Source organism: Alosa sapidissima, chromosome 16 (genome assembly GCF_018492685.1).
Source record: "Alosa sapidissima isolate fAloSap1 chromosome 16, fAloSap1.pri, whole genome shotgun sequence".
In the NCBI taxonomy this organism is placed as follows: Eukaryota; Metazoa; Chordata; class Actinopteri; order Clupeiformes; family Clupeidae; genus Alosa; species Alosa sapidissima.
The window spans coordinates 33,566,154-33,581,981 of record NC_055972.1 but is presented as its reverse complement, the minus strand read 5'-3'; the positions used below and the strand labels follow the sequence as shown (position 1 = coordinate 33,581,981).

The 15,828-nt window shown below is 40.9% G+C and overlaps 1 long non-coding RNA gene across 1 annotated transcript; it reads left to right on the top strand.

The window, feature by feature from the left end:
• Positions 1–364: 364 nt before the first annotated feature.
• Positions 365–11,370, top strand: LOC121685521. The gene is made up of 4 exons (XR_006023380.1): positions 365–377; positions 932–934; positions 2,909–2,912; positions 11,292–11,370. It is a non-coding gene; the product is annotated as an uncharacterized LOC121685521 (long non-coding RNA).
• The last annotated feature ends 4,458 nt before the right edge of the window (positions 11,371–15,828 follow it).

Below are 15,828 nucleotides of genomic sequence, written 5' to 3'. Positions count from 1 at the left end.
TTACCAGGGTCTGGATTTTCCAGGCTATATGCTTGGCAGTGTGTTGGACAAACCCTGACAACGTCAGGTTTTACAGACATCATGTCACAGCCCTGACTTTGGCGCATTCAGTGTTGGGACATCAGGGAACAGGCCACACTGATTCATTGATGGGGATTGCAAGCCTAGTATTCCAAGGATCCGGTGTGGGTAATCGGGAGAGTCGGGAGAATTCCTGGTGGGCCGCTTCACTTTTGGGAAGGAAAAACATATTGACATGTCACGTTAGTCTATCTTCTCTTAAAGTAGGCTACTCACGTTCCACAATCTATGCCTGACACCGCAGCCTCTTCATGGGTTGCAGCCTACCAAAAGAGTTGGTTGGGTCCATATAGCCCGTCTTTTCTAAAAAGTTTTCTCAGATAGACCGATAGCCGGGCCGGCCTTACTGTAGCAATAACATCAGGGAAGATGGATGGTATAAAGAGGCCAGAAGGGACTGAAAAGGCCAGGTAAAAAAAGAAAGGAAGGCATTGGAGGAGGATGTTGCCAAATGTGCCAAGCTTCCAGATTTTTTTAAGACAGACACTGGCATCGTTATGGATTTAACGGTTTCATGTTATGGATGTGACATGTGATCAGTCCAATTTGTTGGAACCTTGAGTCCATTTATCCCCTTTTAATGGGCCCTATCATGACGGTCTAAAACACATGGTCACTTGCGAAAAGCTTATTTAAATTTAGTGGGATTTCCAGTCCACATTGGGAGTGTTTTCGTTATCAAACGTCAGGCGGATGGAGCAACAAGGCGTTCCTAGGTTTCTTAATCAGTCATGGGTGTGTTTTGGCACACATCTGTTATTCCCTTTAACAAATAGCGGTGCAACTTTAAACAGCGCATCTGTATTTTCATAGTCAGCGGCGTATTTGATGGAATCTGCTTGCACGCCAGACCGTATGGAACAGTTATTCCACTAAACCATGCTTTCCTAAAACCTAGCAGCCTATTATTTCAACTGATTGACAAAGTAAAACTAACTTAACCGTGGTGTCAGTCAACAACAAAACAGTTATACACAGTTAATTACTTTCAGTATTGACTGACAATGGGTTACCATCGAAAACATAGCCTGGAAAAAGCAACACTTGCATAGGAGGTGCCTACATCTCATGACGTCTTTAGTTGTTCAACTCATATTTGGCTCGCTGTAGGGGTGTAAAGATTAACCGATACGTATCGGTATCCGTTTTTAATGTGTAAGATACGGCTACATCGATATGTGAAGCCCCGTATCGGAATAAAACTGAAATGAACCGGTCGTTATATCGATTTACTTGTTACAAATCAGTTCATAACCTTTTCTGCTTGCTCAGACTCTGATTTACGTTGCAAGCAGCGCGTTCATCCCACTTCCTGTTTTGAAACTACACGTGGCACGGATTTGTGGGTAATGAAGTTCGTTTTGGGCTACACTCATTGCCCAAAGTAGACAAAGGACTTCATTACCCATACATCTACTGCAACTTAAGCACATGAAAACTCGCACTCTGTCGGTGTTTGACAGATTTTACTCTTTTGTTTGTCAAAATCCAGCGCGAAATTAAACACTTACTATAGCATTCCTAAACGGCAACGATAGTCTGTAGAGTAGCCTTACGTTTGATGAAGGGATTTCCTTAATGTTAAAGAATAATTTGGCCCTTGCTTCTATAACGATGTACAAATTATTATTATTTTGTTCATATTAGTGTTGCACAGTGTATCGATACTAAAAAGGTATCACGATGCCTTCACGCAAAAAACGATACGATTTCCGACGTTTTTAGAATCGATACTTTATTAAAATTAACGTTCTGTGTCTACTTGAACTGCTGCTCTCATTGCTCCTTGCATGCATCTAGGCAAGTGGGCGTGTCAAGCAGGCAGCTCTGAGTGAGTGAGTGCGCAGCCAACGTCAACATACAGTAGTTCTTTGCCGACCGTTCTCGGCCTTGTGGATAAAACAAAAGGTGAAGTGAAATCTGCAACTATTTCGGATACATCGCGAATAGTGAAGGCAAGCCATCAGGTACACAGAGGCCCGTTTGTGAAATATGTTTCAAAGTCATTTAAAAGCAGTAGGCTACGCATGGAACTTGGCTAAACACCTCGCAGACATATCCCAACATTTTTGTTCAAAGAACGGCAGGTTAACGAATATGCTATAGAAAACACGACTACATGGTTAGTGCCAAGTTCTTCTCTTCTGTTTTAGTCTAGCCTAAGTGAAACAAGTAAGGTTCTCTGGGATAAAGCGAACCTTCCTTCATCAATGAATTTTGACGAGACATAATGAGCTGTAATCATTTTGACGAGACATAACGAGCTGTAATCATAGGGTGCTAACGTGATGAAAGCGCAATGTTCACGCCAGAATAACATTACCATAACTTGTAAACAATCTATTTCATGTTTGGTCAGTACTACTGGTAATATTTGTCATGGTATGTAGACTGCAATTTGTTCAATAAGTATTGCCCAGATGTAGGATAGGCTACCCGAAATGCGCTAATTAAAGCCCACAGCATATAATACCACCAAAGCGTGTTGAGTCCTAATAATAATAGCGGCTTATTGTTACGTTGTAGCAAATCATGTTATCAAAGAAATAGACGTGGGCTAATGTAGGAATGCACACAGACATATTGCAACAGGTAATGGTGTAGGCCTATCTGACGAAGACCTGAGTGGTTGGAACGTTGTACTTGTACACTGGGCGCAAAGAAGACTATCCTCACATTTTTCCCTTTGCAACTGTCAAAGAAATCCCATGAACACGGGAAGGCCTAGGGAAGCCTATACTGTACATCAGATGGCCTAAAGATTAGGCCCCTCTGCATAGCATTCAGTGATTTGCATGCAATAATTTCAACACTGACCTTGATCTAGCCTAGTTTGGCTATTTAAAGCTACTTTATTGGCAAAACACAACACAATGTAAATGAACTGTAACAAAAAATAAAGGACTTAATCACACAAAGTAGCCCTACGATTTTACTGACTATAAAAATAATAATTATGTAGGAAGTTTAGAACCCAGAATTGACCTACACACTACAAAAGTGCACCGAATTCAACACAAATGACTCAATACACTTGTAGGAGGTATGAGTCCTTTCTTTTCCAGATATCTTAGGATTTCGCCGTAGTATCATTTCAGTATCGAGCATCGTGATATTTATGGAAGGTATCGTATCGAAGTCATAATTTTGGTATCGTGACAACGCTAGTTCATATTCACTCAGACTTGGAACAAAATAGGCCCAGTTCATTGATATGTAGGCCTATGTTGTTCTTGTAGGCTATGAGAAAAGGCCAAGATTGTCTTAAGCACCGTTTTATTTTATTTCGGTATTGTCTTACCTCAACAATAGGCTACAGCTCCTTGAAAACAATCAGATATAACTCTATAAAATCTATAAAGTCTATAAAAATGTATTTTTATGTTGTATTTGGCTGCTTTGTTTGGCTGAAATGTAGACTATTCTTTTTTCATTTCAATACAATATATGATACAAACCTCAGTTTAGATAATCATATTCACACATTTGTTTTTGCCTAATTGACATGACCATGATAATTTATAATATAAAATTAATGTGCACCTTAAGCAAATGATAAAAAAAATCTTTCAGAATGCTTTCCATTCTTCAACTGCATCGAATCGTACTGAATCGTTTTTTATGAACATGTATCTTTTCTTGTATCGAATCGTGCCCATGTATCTAGATGTGAATCGTATCCTCTTTTACATGAGAGATTCACACCCCTACCTCTCTGTCATTACCAATTTGCAAATGGTGAATAACTACTCATGGTGAGATGAATTTCGTAATATCTTTATTCTAATTATGTTTCCCATGGTAATCGTGTAATTTGTAATGTTTTGTATGGATGTGCGCCGGTGCGTATTTGTGAATGAGAGTAGCATGGTGCGTTGAGCACCCGCCCCAATCACTGTTGATAATGCACTCTTAAAATAACATATAAACAAGTCGCCATGGACTTCTGACCAGGTTTCTCTTGGTCAGAGGTAGGGGTCGACCAATTATCGGCCGGGCCGATTATTAGGGCCGATATTTAGCATTTTTATAATAATCGGTATCGGTCATTTTTCCACCGATAAGCCGATATCGCAATGGATAAAGAATGAAACGCGCTACTTTGTCTGTAAAGCGTCTCTCACTCCCTGCATTTGCTACTCTGTGGTCGAGAGCATTGTCCACTAAACCGTCTGATTTGTTAGTTAGCACGAATGCAGCCAATCAGGATCGAAGACTGAACACAGAGAAACTTTAGGATTCTCACTGAGGCAGACAGACTGGGCTTCAGCTGTACGGAGCTATTTTTCAAAGGTAAGGAAGGTACCTTACATTGCTGAAGTTGCAATGAATCACAAGCATCTACACTGAAGTTACAAAAACACCACTTTGTAAGCTATTGTCTCTTTGATCCCGATCAATAAGTAAAGCACCCACTTCCTTCCCCAGATAGCAATTTCCTTTGGGCCGGATCCGCATAAAAGCCATTAGATCCGCCTGTAGCGGACATACGGTATCTGACTGTGGGCCAGGTCTGCTCCTGATACAGGTTTCAGCTCTGCTAGCAATGCTGTTTTATCACCGGTTTACAGATTTGTCCCAGGTCCAATTTCCGCAACTCAACTGGAAGTCAGGAGATGCGTTTAAAATACAAAACACCGATTTGGCCCAAACCTGTGATACGGATATGAGCCGAAGGACCATTTTTTCACAGCAGACCCAGGTGGTAATGATATTAATTAAGGTGCTGATTCTGCTAAATTGACCTTTCCCTACTTCATTGACAACTGGCTGCTAAAGAAAAAAAAGGTATTTTGGAATGGCACAAATTTAGAAACCATGGGGGTGCACTATGTTCCCATGGCCACTTCATTTCTACAGTAAGGCTGGAAAAGAAGATATAGTTGGCTCAATATTGATCATATGCTCGTTTCATTATTTTTATTATTACCTAGCAGTGGTAAAAGTAGTCAATTGTTGTTTGTGTCAGATCAAACAGTGCTATGAGACAACCCCATATTCTTGCCACGCATGCAGAAGTCCAAGCAGTAACGTTAATCAAGGATCTTTGGTTTGCTCACTATCAATCTTTTGACATGATTTGCCAGCCTGGACTAGGACAGCCCAAGTTTTCAAGGTAAGCTCTGCTTTTCTGCTTTTTATCTCTGTTGGTTTATTCAGAGACAACAATAAGCAAACGAGCGATTGATAACTTTACTGTAAGGTTATACTATTATTTTCCAGCAATATAGGCTAGGCTACTAGCTTAGCTTGAGCAAATCCATCACAATAACTAGCCTATTTTGGTAACAGCTAACGCCAACAGGATCACTGATGATAAAAAAACGAGTGTAATTGTGACTTAACCTATTTTCAAAAAGGAATAAATGGCTCATATTTATTTTTTGTTGTTTCAGATTGACCATGGAGATGACTGAGGAAGACAGCCTGAATATCGATGGGAACAGTGGAATTAACACGACTTAAACTTTGTCTGGGATTGCACTTCTACAGCCAGGTTGTTGAATAAAAAAAATAATAAGACACTTATGTGTAAAGTTTTTTTTACCCCCCTTGTGTTTGTAGCCTAGCTTATGTTTATCAGTTGAGCTGTTGGGAAAACGTTACAAACTTTAGCCTGGGTGAACCTATAACGAACCTGTTAGCAAATGTGTAGCAAACAGATTTTTCAGGATAATTAGCCCTAATTACCAATCACATTTCACATGTCAAATAAAGCCGGCTGATGTCTGATAAACGGGTCCGTACCACACACAATAAGTGGACCCGTATTGCATATGATAAACAGATCTGGAACACGTCAGTAACACAGACTACCATACGGAACTGGGCCAGTCTTAGCCCTTATTGGTACCAGATCCGTCAAACGGATCCAGACCAATTTTGGACCGATGTGCGTTTGGACGCCGGATCAGGTCCATTATGCAGATCCGTGCCGGACGTTGTGGTAGGTGTGGCCCAGTTCCGTCCCAGTGTATGTTTGCTATCTGGGTCATTTAGCTAATTCCCGATTTATGCACGTTTATGCAGCATGATATGCTGTTTAGCCTACTAGTTAGCCTACAAACTCGGGTGCTGCACGTCGGGAGTTCTTTGCCTCCGCCTCGTCCATTAATTGTGAATAACGGGACACCTCGGCGGACGTTATCCCTTTGGCCTAGGCTACATAGTAGACAAGTCCTAAGTTATGCGATAGCGAACGTCAAAAAGTCTAGTTGCTCCTTTTTGAAACGGACTGTCAGAAAAGACAAGGCTACAGGCACCCAGGGCCAGTCGTAATTTAATCCGACCTGAAGTAAAACGCGTCCTAAGCTGGCTATTAACGTGCCTTTTAGGCTCACAAAAGTGTAGCTTATAGCCTACATATAGACACAAGTTGCATGCTTAAATAGCCTAAAAACTATTTTAAAACTGTTTTGTTAAACTATTCAACCGTAACACTTGCCATCACACATGCACCTCTTCCTCTCCCTCTCTTGTGCACTCACACACACTATGGCAAAGCATCCCATAGGTGCCAACTCTCACGCATTGGCCGTGAGACACACGCATTTGATTAGTTTTACACTCACACGCCACACCCCCGATTTCTCAGGCTTAAGTGTCAACCCGGTCGGTTAGATGCCTGAAAAATGTGTTTAGCCTATCTATAGAGCTAGCCTACCTGTTGAGCCACGGTTATGCTTTCAGAGACGGTGAGAGGGTTCAAGAGCACCCCCTATCTGTGGAATTTTCAAAATTTTCTCTCATTTGCGATGCTTCAGAAGCCGTCCCAGGCGCATTCCCCCCGCATTTCCCCGGCTTCAGGTATGCTTTGAGTATTATTGAGTATTTTTCACGCTGAAGTGTCAACCTGGTAGGTCAAATACCTGGCAGATGAGGTTCAACTAAACTAAACCTATACATATGATATCACACATCAGGTGAACGTGCGGAATCTAGGCTTTCCAATGATATTAGCGCCAAGTTGCTGTGATAAATGGTTCGCGAGAAAATTAACATTGAACCGACGTGCAATTTAGGCTAATCATATTTGCATTTTGCACACAGTGCACACCCATTACTCTCGGTTTAATATTTCACTAACCCTTCACACAACAAGTGGCAAACCCAATATCACAATAAACAGCAAACCGTAACGAATATGAGGATATTAAGCATGCCTCTGTGCAATAAGTGGTTCCTGAGTAATCCGGTTTTGAAATTGCAACACATTTCTACATAGCCTCATTGGGGCGAAATTATAATGTATTCTAATGTAAACTATTTGTCAGTAGGCCTACATACATTTTTGTAAATTGCTCAGCCATAGATTATCCCACTATCATGGTTCTTATATTGTCAGGTTCCAGCCAATCCCATTACAGATACATGAATACATTTATATTGGCATGCTTCCTAGTGACATTAATCAAAAATATGAAGAAAATCAAATAACGAGACACAAATATTGATATAACGCCTGACATAAGCCATATACAAACATTTACATCATGCAGATATGGGTACATCCTGAAAAAGGAATAGCATGTAGGCTATGGGCTATGGCCATTACAATGACCAATATATTATCTTAAATAAACTAGCTGAATAACACAGGTGACCACTTCTGCATAATTTCATGGAGTGCTGAAATGTACACACATTTTTGAACATTTCTGAACTGTGAAATGTAGCATATGTTTTTGTGGTTGTGAACTTATATCACCATAACTATTCCACCTGTGTGTGCATGGTTATAATTCTGAAGTGCAAAATAGCACCTGATTGATGCATTTAAAAGTTAAAATATACAAACATTTCTTAAATTCTTACAAAACACCCACCCACTTTTTAAAATTATTAGTTTGGACCCCCCCACTTTTGCCGTGCGAAATACCAGTGCTGTTTTCAGCATCTGTTTAGTGCTTCATTGTCATTTTCATTGGATTCTCCCATTTGCGCGTAAATCGCTCATAAACTTGTTTTTTTTGTTACACGCATTCTCCCATTCCTCTTCTGTCACACACACAGTGACAAGCGCCAAATCCCCCGCAGTGTTGAAGAGATCTGTCATCCCCCTCACTTTTGATAAGATAAAAAGCCTCATAGGTACGCCAAATAAATAATAACCTATAGGTTTACGCTAGGCTATGTAAAACTCCCCATTAAAGCGATGGTTCGGAGTAATTTCACCCTAGGGTCCTTTGCACCATGACCCCGAGCCAAACACCCTCCCAGAACCTGTTTTTCCTTGGTCGAACCCTGGTCGAGTAGCGCTGTCAGAAACGAATGAGTTTCTGCAGGCGTAATGGAACCAACTTTTATCTCGTAAATTACTCCACTAATAATGCCCTGAATGGTACGAAACTTCTACAGTATGTTCTTTACTCATAAAACGAGGCATTGAAAAGTTTGTAAGTACACCAGGAGTTTATTTAAATAACACTTGCCTGATGGATGCTACTTTCTGCTACGTTGATGTAATCTTAAGACAAAGTACAGGCCTTTAGGGGCAGGATTGTATTCGAGACAGCCCTTTATTTCTTATTCGAGTTTTATTTTGAGACATGCGTTTCTTGGAGCATCATACTGGTAGGCCTTCAAAAACATGACATTTTCGGTTTAGTTTGATATTTAATTTACTTTTGGACTGTTTGATTATATTGTTAAATGTTGGGACTGATGGGCGCTGAAATCTGGGGAGGTATTTGATGATCACTATTACGTTCCATGTAGTTGAAAGAGTGTCGGGATTTCAAACAAACCATCCGCTTTCATGCGTTCATTGAACGTCTGCGGTGCTGTAATGGAAACCTTATTGCGTAGCCAAGTAGCCTATTGAGTTATTTTTAAATTATGCATGATTTACTTTTTATTCATTTCGTAGGCTGGCTTTATTTTGTTATATAGAAGTATCTAAATAACCTGTTAGAATGTACCAGAATTCAGGAAATTGCATCTAGTCCAAAAAAATGTTTATGGGGGAGGACCCCCATACCCCCCCTCTGAAAATTTCCCACCCACTTTCACAATGCCTCCGACGCCCATGGTCCTAGTAGTAGGCTAGATCCCTTTGATACCAATGTTCATTTAACTCTGGGAGCGAGCTCACAAGCCAACGGAGAGTTGCTAGACTAGCCCTGGAAGCAAATGTAATTTGTAATTTGCTGCCGCTAGGGTGTGTCTACATTTCTAAGCTACCAAAATGCACCAGAATACAGGAAATCACATCAAACAAATGAAAAAAATTCTGGGGGAGGACCCCCAAACCCCCCGTCCACATATGCGAGTGGGGAGCCCCTAATACATGTGGGCCCAGGGGCCCGAAAGTTCATAATCCGTCCATGCCTGGTCCCTACACCTGAGAACCACTGATGTACGTTTTTTTTACTGTACGGTATAATGCTGAATGAGCCAAACAAAAATTTCCGCAGCAAAAGTTTGGTTGGCCCCACCAAATCTCACTCCAAGGTTTTTTGAAAAGTTGGCAGCCCTGGGATCATCCTCTTTGTGACAGGTCCCTTAACAAGCACATAGTCTATGAAAATAATTGCTCAGTTTTTGGATTAACATCTACACAGGATTTACACTTGTGATGCAAGTGTGTATCAAAGAAAGAAAAGTTGACATATTGGTTTTACATATCGGTTATTGGCCTCCTGTTTTGGTAATAATTGATTACCATTTTGCACAATATTTGAGATTATTGCCTTTTGCACACTGCCTACGGTTACCCTTACTGGTGGCGATTATATCCCATTATCGTCCTTGTATTTGTAAACAACTCTGTGAAATAAATAAGAATTTGAATATATGATAGCTGTATCCTGATCAGTTTATTCTTAGTGGACTTGGTGGGGAAGTGACCTAGGTGTATGGTATAGGGTTCTCCCACCCTCCTAACTGGGAGTGACGTAGTCACTATTTAAAATGTTATGCTACAGGCCACACTTGGGCATGTTAAGCCCGCTCGAATGGGGTATAAAAAGAGAACGGCCTCTTGATTAGGGTTCTTGTTCTTCTTTTTCATTTTTCTTCGGATCGATCCGCAGACTTAGACATTTTTCTTTCTTTTTATTTTTATTTGTACTTAATAAAGTCAAAACCCTAACTTTTGGTTAGGGGTTTGTAAAAAAACTGCCTAGCATTCTTCTCGCATTTTTCGGCCTCCCCTGTGTTGCTGAGAATATCGAACGCCTTGCAACAGAGACTTCGGTCTACAGAGGTAACTTTACTCCAGGTGAGTAGGTTTGAAGGCTACTTTCTAAGACATCGTATATGGGCAAAAAACATACTGCGCAATGCACTGACACACAGGAGTAGTGAACTCAGCCAGGCATTTAGGAAGGAAAGTCCTATGCTCCAGGGCAGACAAAAAACCGAATAGGTTTTGTTAGCAAACTTATTGTTTGTGAAACTAAGTTCTAGAACCTGTTGTGGTCGAAATACACATCATACAAACAAGGATACGGAAATCTGTCTGATAAATACAAGTGTATTAAGGGATAGAACCTAAATTGTTATAGATCCGTTGTGATCACTTATATTTCATGTGTTATAAGAACTGTCTTCAAGAAGAGCTTTAATTTTGAATAAACTCACCTAAGAATAGGGTAGTTAGTTTCCTCTTTGCCCCGGATGGGCAGACAAACGTCTGTAGTAAGGATTTTTTGACCTCATTTTTAAGTATGACTAAGCAACTTTTGTAAACACAGCTCTGAAGTTCTACCCCTTTTTATTGAGTTAACCACATTATGAAGTATGAACCAAGGGCACTTTGAGACAGAGACTTAGTTCACCTTTGTTAGCCCCAAACCCCAAATTAGGGAATTTGATTCAGATAGAGAGAACCTCTCAATCAAGTCAACCCCCTCGTAGTGTTAATTTCGTCAGGCGAGACGAGAGGAAATATGTTCGTCAACGACCTTTTTTTCATGACTAATGGCGGCCTTACATTGTATGATTGTGGTCTGTTTTCACAGTTGGCGACTAAAAAGCTAAAACCCGGACAGAAATTATGGGAGTTGTACTGGAATTGCGTCGCGCTCCCATCAATGAGATTGTTAAGTGTAAGGTGCTAGCGGTTCTTAGCGGTTTTAAGTCAATCTTTTTCTAGTTTTGCCATTACGACAATATTATTGCAAGTCTTTTTAGTCGTGGCTCATGCAAATAGTGACGTGAACAATATAAAAACCAATAGTGACCTCTCTCCAACACCAAACAGGAAGGGGCAAAGTAGGCGACAGCTGTAGCCTATATGATTATTTGTTATTTCATTTCTTATAAATTATTAGTCAGCTATTCCATGTGACAGAACAACTCTATCTCTGTTGTCACACATGAAACAATGCTATAGAAACACGAAAAAATGACTTTGATATGAGTAGGCTATCATATGAGTTCCTGTTGATATGTAGTGCACGATGGAAATATTTTATTTTTTTTTAAGTATATATTTTTTGGCCTTTTTATGCCTTTAATGATAGTGACAGGAAGCGAATAGGAGAGAGAGCAGGGGTAGGATCCAAAAAGGACCACGGGTCGGGAATCGAACCCGGGTCGCCAGCGTACGGTGCAGGTGCCCCAGCCAGTTGCACCACAGCTGGGGCCATGATGGAAATAATTTAAAGGATTCTAGTAGTAGTGTTGTAAATAGTGACCCTGCATGATCCCTAGTTTTTTGCAAAATCATAGTCTGTGACTCAACAACTCTATCACTTGTCTTTACATGTGAGAAGGTCTGAGACTGTAGTTTTTCAAAAATCTTTTCCAAATCATTGCTAAGTCTGTCAGTGTAAGGAGGGCTTAAGACAGGACGATGATGAGACTGCACTAATGTCCTGAAACACTGACAAAGACTATCTTAAGATGCATTATTGTTGACGAAAAAAGACGAGACTAAAATGTTTTGCATGAAATACAAACTAAGATAAAATCTCTCTTCATTTTCGTCTACAAATGAGAAGACAGAATAACTAGCTGTTACGTTTTCAAAAATATTCCGAATGAGTTCATGCGCAGCATCTTTCCTGTAGGCTAGTCTACGTGCTGTTGCTGCAACACGAAACTACATGAGATTTCTGGCAGAGTTAGCAAGCTAACTACCTAAGTCAGGGGTCTCAAACTCCCGGCCCAATTCTGGCCCGCAACCTAATGTCAATATAATAATGTAATCGGCCCTTGAGGGTATTTTTTTAATTGCGACAAACAACAACACTGATTAAAATAGACGATAGATCCAAGTACGGTGACATTCCATTTGTACTCTCCTCCACTAGTTGCTAGACTAGAGTTCTCAACGGGCCTGAAAATTACAACCCGACCCGTGGCTTTTAGAGCGCGGACCCGATGTAACCCGACACATCAACGTGAATTACCTGCCCGAACCCGGCCCGCGGCCCGACGTAAAACATATGTTTTGACTGTTAAACCCTGACGTTATTTAGGTTAAGATTCAACACATTAGCATGACAATTTACTAAAACGGTGATTTTCTCCTCTTCTGCGTATCGTGATGGAAGAACCATGTCAACTTTGGATGCGGTTATCTTAGCGATACTTTTTGCAATACCCTCGATATACATATTGTTGGAAATCTTAGTTTATGACCGTTCATGTGAGCACAATAACTTAATTTTGTAAATTTTACCAAAGCGACTGGTTTCGCCTTGCAGGGTCACATATTTAATCAGCACCTTGCATTTTGAGCATTGCACATAACCTGTAGAATTTCCATCAGAATCCAGCACCACTCCAAACACTTTCCAGACCTCTGATTTTCCCACTCCTGTAGTAGCGACGGTGCATCACCTGCGGCAAATTTACTTTTCACCAACTCCATCTTCTTCTCCAGGCTAAAGACGTGCACGCAGCGGCGTCAGGTCTGCCCCCGTTCCTCTCTATGATGCACGTTGCACGCAGCAGCCAGACTTTCTTTACGGTGAACAGCAGCGATGATTTTTTTTTTTTTTTCACTGAGCGGAAAAGATTAAGCCCGAGGTCCAACCCGACCCGAGTCATTTGGTTATATTTTTCGAACCCGAACCTGTTGAGAACTCTATGCTAGACATCCAGAGCTTCGATTCAAGCTTGACTAACAAAAATGATATTTGAATGACTAAATATGACAAAATTAACACTCATACATCCTAAACCCGTTGAAAAGGGGCCCCTCGAACCAGACATATACACTGAAAGATACCTCTTTCCTCTTTTGCTCTGTGAGAACAGCACAGACCTAAGACCAGCACACACACCTTCACACACACGGAGTAGCGACCTCTACTGTGTTACGGGAGCCCTGTTTCACCAGAGTGGACACAAAACGCAACACTGCCCATGAGCAGCTGCGCTGGGGACAACTCTACTGTCTCTTGCAGGGTTGTTCTGTAGTCAAGCAATGCCAGATGTTTGTCTGGAGCTTTGCTCCAAAGTCTTTTCATTGTTTGTACTGCACGCTTGGCCTCTCCATTTGAGTGAGGTGATGTGAGATGTGATTTGCCATACTGTAGCTCTCACAAAAGTCTCTGAACTCCTGACACATACTGGGACCCTGTCTGTTTGTAGGACAGTTGGAATCCCATGTTGACTGAACTGTGATTTCAGTATTTCAATGGCAGTGTGGCTTCGCTGATCTTTGAGCTTGTCCAATTCAATGTATTTTGAAAAGTAATCCATAAGAAGAATGAAGTGCTTGCTCTCAAACTCAAAGATATCAGAGGCCTCAATTGGCAGTTCTGGGGTTTCAGTTGGCTTTAGAGGCAATCTTGGTAGTTATAGTGGATGGAATCCACTATCTTGAAATCTCCTGGCTTCTTATTATTATAGATAGATAGATGGATAGATAGATACTTTATTGATCCCCAGGGGAAATTCAAGGTCTCAGCAGCATACAGACAACACAAACACATTCTTTAACAGCAGAAAGAGTAATTAAAGTATATAATATAAAAACACAACTAAGCAATAAGGACAGTAGAAGATAAAGAATATTATGACCGCCGCATGAGCAATTTTCCGTCCAAGGATTCTCGGGACACTGAAAAACCGAGGTGCACGAAACTTGGTGGGCATGTAGCACCACAAGGATAGCATGGAACCATTGTTTTTCACCGTCGCCGCCCCGCCGGACTGGACCCCCGAAAGGAGGGTAGGGCAGACACAGTTTTCTGTGAATATCTCGAGAATTGTAGGGCCTAGGAGGACCACCTTTTTTTGTATGTTGGTTTTAAAGGGCCATGTCAACCCATCCCATAACCACTCATTTCATGAATAGCGCCACCTAGTTACAAATGAAAAAGCAAAAATTAGATGTAATCGCAGGTATCTGTGACCTGACATGGTCAAAACTGCACGAAATTGGAAGTGTATTATGACACCCTCTGAATGCATGCCAAGTTTCGTGGACTTCTGTTCATGGGGGGCCATACAATAAATTAATTTATGTGTACATTTAGTGACTGTACACCAACAGAGTTTTCTGTCAATATCTTGAGAACCGTAGGGCCTAGGATGACCGATTCTTTGCATATGTTTGCCTCCAGGGGCCATGTTAACCCATTCCATATGCACACATGTGCATAAACAGATACACACACACACACACATACATTCACAGTAATCATATGTCTGACACATACACACACAGTAGACATGTACGCATGCATGCACATGCACACACACAAGCACACACACACACATAAATATGTACATGCACACAATTCAAGAATTTCTCAGAATTATGAACAGGCAAGATGAGGGTGGGGTTGTATAAAATGTATTTTACATGTGAAATCTATGAACTAATCATGTTTTGGTAATTGTTGTCTAGCAGATACCAGTGAGAATTGAGTGTGCATAATGCAATTCAGTGAGACAGTTGGAATCCTATATGCCTTTCACCTTTTGTTTTTAGCCAGCAGCCAGACAAGCAGATACCCTGACTTTGCTGAATTACTGAAGCTAAGCAGGCTTAGTTAGTACTTGGATAAGAGACCTCCTTGGAAGAGTAAGTTCCTGCTGGAAGTGGTGTTGGTGGCACTCTTCCCTGTGGCCAAAAGCTACCAAACAAATATCAATCCCACTGCCCTATTGCAGTGACAGGGACACTGTACTGCAGGAGATGTTTTCCTTTGCATGCATGTTAAATTGAGGTCCTGACTCACCATGGTTGTTAAAGATCCCATGGCACTTATCGCAAGAGTAGGTGGTTCCCTGATTTGCTTTATTTACGTACACATACATAAAGACACACACACATACATGCACACACACAACACGCACAAACACACAAACACATAAACACACATACACACACCCTTACACACATGCACCCACACATACAAACACACCTACAAACACGCGCGCGCACACGCACACACACACACACACACACACACACGCGCGCACACACAAACACAACCACACACTCTGCACACACTCAATTACAAACACAAAAAAAGGAACAAAGTAGGAAATTAACACAATTTGACAAGCGTCACTTATTTTTGTGGAAAAAATGTGCTGGACTGGGCGGCGGTCATATTTTGAACCGCTCTGCAGTACATCTAGTTATTAATATAACCTTTTCTTTTTACCTTTTCAAAAATGAATGCGGCTCTAACCGCTTAACGTACAGACATGTTGAAATAACCGTTGTGTAGGTCTGGAATTGGACAAGTTATCATTTTTTTTACTTTTTTAAAAAAAGTTTATACTTTTTGAGAAATCGGGGATTAAAAATGTAAAAAAAACCCATATTTTTCT